At 38.1% G+C, this 6,712-nt stretch overlaps 1 long non-coding RNA gene across 1 annotated transcript; it reads right to left on the bottom strand.

Annotated features, from left to right (window-relative positions):
- Nucleotides 1–3,348: 3,348 nt before the first annotated feature.
- On the bottom strand, nucleotides 3,349–5,837 carry LOC128016305 (uncharacterized). The gene is made up of 2 exons (XR_008184136.1): nucleotides 5,414–5,837; nucleotides 3,349–3,997 (listed from the first exon to the last, which is right to left on the bottom strand). It is a non-coding gene; the product is annotated as an uncharacterized LOC128016305 (long non-coding RNA).
- Nucleotides 5,838–6,712: the final 875 nt, after the last annotated feature.

Raw genomic sequence — 6,712 nt, 5'->3', positions numbered from 1 at the left:
CATTAACCATAACTTTATTAACTGTTAGATGACTGCAAAGATAATATAATAATAATAATAATAATAATAATAATAATAATAATAATAATAATAATAATAATAATAATAATAATAATTAAATAAAAATACAGGAAATGAGCATCAACAAATACAGTAAACACATAAATTAAAATATTCAGCCTATTCAATAAAGTTGATGGGAGCCCAGTTCTAAGGTTCCATGAGATTCTACTAATCACCGATACTGATCATCTCTTTAGTGATTTACACAGTTCATTGTAACCTCAATCCCCAAGTATCCTCACACTTCAAATCAATTATTTTGGCACCAACATTAAAGGCAACCTGACCTCTGATCTAAGTAAATTAAGAACTAATCCTCTATTACCCAGCGGCCCAACATAAATCACATCTTCCATCTTCAACTTGCTTTGGAGATAATAAATCTTCAGAGATTTAAAAATGCCTTGAGAATATTTATTGACTTGAGTGTATAGTGGTTTCCCCCAATATTACCACTCTGAAAGGTCATTCTCTAGCCAGGGACAGAGTTATCGTGCAAACCAGGGCTGACTAGCAGAGGTGCCGATGAGACACTGTGTGGTAATAAACTATATAGTGGTGACAGCTCTGTTCTATGAGCTTCTTATCACATCTCTGTGTCTTTTACCCTCTCTGGATCACAGCCTGTGCTGGCCTCAACTTTGGTTATGGCCATGATTGTGTTTTCATTTCTTCTGCAAGGCTCTATTCTTAAGCTGGCTTTATCATGTAAGGCTACTGTACAGTGGCATCCGGTGAGAAGGGTCAAGACTTGGAGCTCAATGGAGGTAAAATAAAGCATTAAACTCTCTCTGCTTGTGGAGGGACTTCAATCTCTCTTCTAAGGACTTGATGTCCATAATATATAGTGTAAGTGTGTTCCAGATTCTAAATTAGATAATTTCTGCCGGCAGAAGAGAACAATCTTACAACATGTTTATTTATATGCATGTATCATATGGTCAGCCAGGTACCAGGAACGTAAGTGCAGATTTAGCTAGAAATGCTGAGAGTTAACAAAAAGGCATGCTGAATATCTGCAGAATGCCTAAAGCAAGATTAATTTATTTCAATGTTTGTATTTTTCTTTTTTTTCTCTTTCCTTTTTATTTATCACTTGTTGCTGAGTGGTTATGAGAAAATATTAGACTTATTTTTAGGTATTACACAACACCTTACATTAGACTTGGAGAGGATGTGGAAATGTTTGCTTGCATGAGTGAGTGACATATACATTTGTTGTGTTCATATTCTAAAGTGGCCGGGCATCAACAGATGAGCACAGAAATCTGCTCTGTTTTCCACGGCTGTAATTGCAGGGTGATGGCACTCGTCTCGCAGCAGAGCTGGAAATGAGTCTGGAGCATGTGTGACAGCTGTGGAGGTCACCGAGCATTCGGATGAAAGCTGCCTGTCTGTTCTTTACACACACCTTTTCATCACATTGCTGCCTCTCTACGCCAGTAATAATCAGATATAAACTCCCATCAGTTTTGTTCGATTGGATGCCGGCTGCTGCACATCATCTCAAGTATCTTGCAAATGAAGTGCTAGCTGATCAATACCATTAGTTCTGATAGATCATGTCTTTCAACACAAGCGTTCCTGATAGTTTGACCTAACCTAGAAAAGCATGTTATTCGTTTTTCACCACATTAAGATGGTGGCCAAAGGACGACAATGAAGTCATCACAATAGCCATAGAAACTTTCAAATTAACTTTTGTGTGTGTGTGTGTGTGTGTGTGTTGAGCTGTCATCTACTCAGATATAATGTTGTGAGGCAGTAGGCATCACTGTCTTCTTCTTTTTGTCCATTTTATGATGGGTGGAAACTAGGAATGCAACCATGACTAATTTCATCAACATTTAAATGGAAATTCTGTATGCCACTACTCTAACAAACCCCCATAAGACAGCACGTCAAGATATCATTGTTCTATATCAAGGCAATAACTTTCATGTCCGGGTTTGAATGCACTTCCTGTGTATGAAAGCAAGAATAGTTTGATATGTACTGCAATTGCAGAATCTACGTATAAAGGTGCTGGTCATATAATTAGAATATCATCAAAACGTTTATTTATTTCACTAATTCTATTCAAAATGTAAAATTGTTATATTATATTCATTCATTCCACACAGACTGATACATTTCAAATGTTTATTTCTTGTAATTTTGATGATTGTAACTGAAAACTAATGGAAATCCCAAATTCAGTATCTCATGAAATTAGAATATAATTCCTTAAACCATTTCCTGGAAGCATTGGCACTTTGTGCAGGTGCCAAGTCCTGTTGGAAAATGAAATCTACATCGCCATAAGGTTGGTCAGCAGCAGGAAGCATGAAGTGCTCTGAAACTTCCTGGTATACGTTTGTGTTGACCTTGGACCTCAGAAAATACAGTGGACCAACACCAGCAGAAGACACGGCACAGCAAACCATCACTGATTGTGGAAACTTTACACTGGACATCAAGCCACGTATATTGTGTGCCTCTCGTCTCTTCATCTAGACTCTGACTCAGGGAACCTGACTTCCAAAGGAAATGCAAAATTTACTTTCATCAAAGAACATAACTTTGGACCCCTCAGCAGCAGTCCAGTCCTTTTTGTCTTGAGATGCTTCTGACTCTGTCTTTTGTTCAAGAGTGACTTGACACAAGGAATGGGACAGTTGAAACCCATGTCTTGCATACATCTGTGCGTATTGGTTCTTGAAGCACTGACTCAATCTGCAGTCCACTCTTTGTGAATCTCCCCCACATTTTTGAGTGGGTTTTGTTTCACAATCCTCTCCATGGTGCAGTTATCCCTATTGCTTGTACACTTTTTCTACCACATCTTTTCCTTCCCTTTGCCTCTCTATTAATGTGCTTGGACACAGAGCTCTGTGATTTTCTGAGATAATGAATTTGGGATTTTCCAAAGTCAGTTATATACATCAAAATTGGAATAATAATAATAATAATAATAATAATAATATATATATATATATATATATATATATATATATATATATATATATATATATATATATATATATATATATATATATATATATATATATATTAATTCCACAGGTTTTCTCAGCTCTATCCATCCCTACCAGTCACACTGTCAACCTTAAATAATCAACCGATTTTAACACCTGTACCAATCAAAGCAGAATATATGAAGAAACAGCTGAGAATGTAAAAACATACACTATACATGCATCCATGTGGAATATTCTGGAACGGCTCATTGCATCATTATTTGGCCACCTACATGTGCTTTGCATTAATTCACAGTGACTCAAGAGACGCTATTAGATATCTTTATAGTGTCATTTATTTTCCGTTGACAAATACATGTAGTGCACTATGGCACAAGGAACACATTTTACTATAATTTTGTTCCAGAATGGTTCATTCAAGATCATGTAAATGAGTGTGAAAGAGTTACAATGGAAAATAATATATCATAGTGCATGACCATGTATTAAATAAAGCAATTTGTGACACTGGCAATGGAAAGTCTATTGAATAGACAGGGATGGGGCTAGGTGTTGAATGCCTTGGGGGAAATGCAATGAAATGCAAGATTACTGAAAGCGTTCACGGCTGATGGAGAACGGGGCTCTTTATCCATTTGGACAAAACTGTGCTGGACAGGAGATTAATTAGCTTGCACTCTTAAATAGCATATCATCAGAGTAATTCAAAGTCCTCATGAAAAAAAAAAAAAAAAAAAAAACACAACAACTATATCCTCAAGATAACGATGCCTTCAATTTGCTAATTATTGTGATTGGGCCCCAATGTAATTTTCAAAGATTCACCCAGCATAAACAATCAATGAATAGTGCGCTTTGGAGTCTGCTCAAGGAGACATCTGGCTGTGCAGCTACTGATTAGATCCTCCTGGATTGGGCCTTGTTGTGTTGTGCTGGTATGGGGCATTCAGCCAGACCTGAAAGAGAGAGAGAGAGAGAGAGAGAGAGAGAAATCAAATTCCTTGACTGAAAGGATGGAACCAGTGGTAAAATTGGAACAATTAAACGCCAAATTTGGAGAAAAAAATATGTGCAGTCAGACCTTTGTCATTGATTAACTCATTCTTTCAGAGCTGGACACATATTACTTTATGCAAAACAATAATTTTTCAGAAATCCCTGAGCCTTTAAATGATGAGATATCGTTCAGTCTTGTCTTGATAGTGAAAGATATCAGACCCGAACCAGACAAATTAAAGATTCGATCGGTAGCATGGTTGAAACATGAGGAGCCGAATTCCAAAGAAAGGCTCAAGACAACAGAATGTAGTTAATCAAATCCGAGCGCCACAAGTTGGAAGAAAGTCCACTAACTAGCAGCTTGAACACTTTCAACATTAGAACTAAAGAACAATTATTGACAATTTGGAAAGGATACTGTCAAATTTTGGGCAAGTAATCAAGATTGATGGTCAAAGAGATGCACAGCATGACCATCACATGTAAACCACAAGCTCTTTGGTTTGACTTCCCCCCACCTAGAAGAAAAGAAACAGACTGAAATTCCTTTAAGGGGACCTTTTAACCTATGGTCTACACAGGACCTCGTTATGTCAAAGAATGGCACAGAAACTGTCTTTTACAGATGTAGCAACAATGAGTCTTACAGAATAATTAACTCAAATGATATATAGGGAATTTGAATAATTAATCAGGAATATGATTAATTTATATCTCAGATGACAGTTACATTAAATTTGATTGATTATGAAAAATAGCTCAATTGCCTATAACAATAAATAATCACAGGGCACTGTAACTTACTCATTAATATGTCAATATTACATTCTTCATATCAATTATTGTGATATCTCTTACTGTAAATTACTGCAAATCAAACCGTGGTATGTCCAGCAAACCACTGTAGACCTATCAATTTTCAATAAAGTTATCACGCCTTATAATTCAAGGAAAAGTATTCTCTGGCCATGAAAATATTATCCTATCCTTATGATAAAATTTAGTTTCTAAATTTAGAGCTTGTAGCTAAAGATCAGACATCTCAGTGACTCGTAATGTGAGTGGGGTGGAGTCCAAGCCAATCGTCAGTATATGGGTTCTTAATAATTAAACTAGTAATACATCAAACTACAAATCACACAGAGTAAATATGCGTACGACAATACAAACAGTAAGCTTTATACAATACATAACGAATCCAAATAAAAGAGAGAGAGAGAGAGAGAGAGAGAGAGAGGGAGAGAAAATAGAATGAGATCACATAAGGAGCTCAGGTATGAAAATCATAGTCAGTAACTTTTGGAAGCCAACAACAAATCAGATCATAACAACACTTTAAAGCAGCATTTAAATCTCCATAGAGAAAGTGATACTTGCAAAAGTGTCCAATGTGAGCGTGGCGTGAGATCGGCGTCGAGCTTGTGAGCTTTGCGCGCTGTTCCCGTTGAAACAGCCATGTGCCATGAAACGGAGGCCATGTGACGCGCGTGCACGCTGCGCTGGCTCTTGGCGTGAGCGTGGAGCACGTGGTCCTTTGTTCTGTCCTCGCGCGGTATTTGAAAGGTTCAACAAACATTGTTCCAGGATTCGTCTTCCTTGCGTGGAGAGGCGAATAGTTGAATAAACTTAGTAAAGAAAAGAAAAGAAAAGAACGAAAACGAAAGCTTCTAAAGGAGCCATTAAAATGGCTTTTTCTCTCAGCCCCTGTGCTGAGGGGGGGGGGGGGGGGTGGGGGGCTGAAATGAGCGCGGCACGAGGCCACGCAGAGGGCCGCACAGGAGAGCAGCGTGTCCGAGAACCAAGAACGAGAAGAAGAGGAAGAGCGAGAGGCGGACCTTGTTCGGTCGTTCTTATGGCTTGAGATGGCCCCGCCTCTTATCGGCTCAAATAGCCAATGAAAGTCCGCGATCTGAAGCAGAGGGAAAAGTTCCTTTGTCTCTGTGGAGACAACCCCCCCCCCCCCCCCCCCCCCCCCCCCCCGATGATCTAGGGCCTGTCCGATTCCATCAGGGATATTTCTAGCAAGTTTGTACTTCAGATTACATACATTTCCTTACTTTGTTCTAGATAAGTGGGTCTGTCAGAGCATGACGGTTAGAACAAGACTAAACATAATAGGTATATGTGATCAAAACATGAAGTTACATTCAAATGTAGAATTACACATATTTAAAGATTTGCTTAACACATGATAACACTGCATATGTTGGGAAACATCTAAATGTACCAAAAGGGAATACGTAATACATTTATAAAACATAAAAACTAACAGGTAACGAATTCATTCCATAGAATGCATTGGGGAGAAGATTTGGCTTCTCTCCTCTCCAGTGTGGTCGTAAAGTTTTACGACCTGCAAAGATGGGGGTTGCAGAAACGTGGCTCTCTTTGAGGAAGTTAAAGTGTGGAGAGACATTTCCTAAAGTATAAGCTTGCAATTTATACTCTTCACATAACAAGGATTAACCATTTTATGCAATCCATAAACATATTTAAAATACATATTAATAAGGACTTACAAAAGTTCCTTTTGTGTATGTTGGAATGTGGTTGGGGGTTTTCATTTCTTCTTTGAAGCTCGCATGGGCATCGTAAATAATTTAAGTCCAGCCAGGCTGGCGCCAGGCCAGACACTTGGTGCAAAAAGAGTTTCATTTGGAAAATCTGAATTA

This window comes from Carassius gibelio, chromosome A7, assembly GCF_023724105.1.
Source record: "Carassius gibelio isolate Cgi1373 ecotype wild population from Czech Republic chromosome A7, carGib1.2-hapl.c, whole genome shotgun sequence".
NCBI classification, from domain to species: Eukaryota; Metazoa; Chordata; class Actinopteri; order Cypriniformes; family Cyprinidae; genus Carassius; species Carassius gibelio.
The sequence above is the reverse complement of the archived record's forward strand: the minus strand, read 5'-3'. Positions and strand labels throughout refer to the sequence as shown.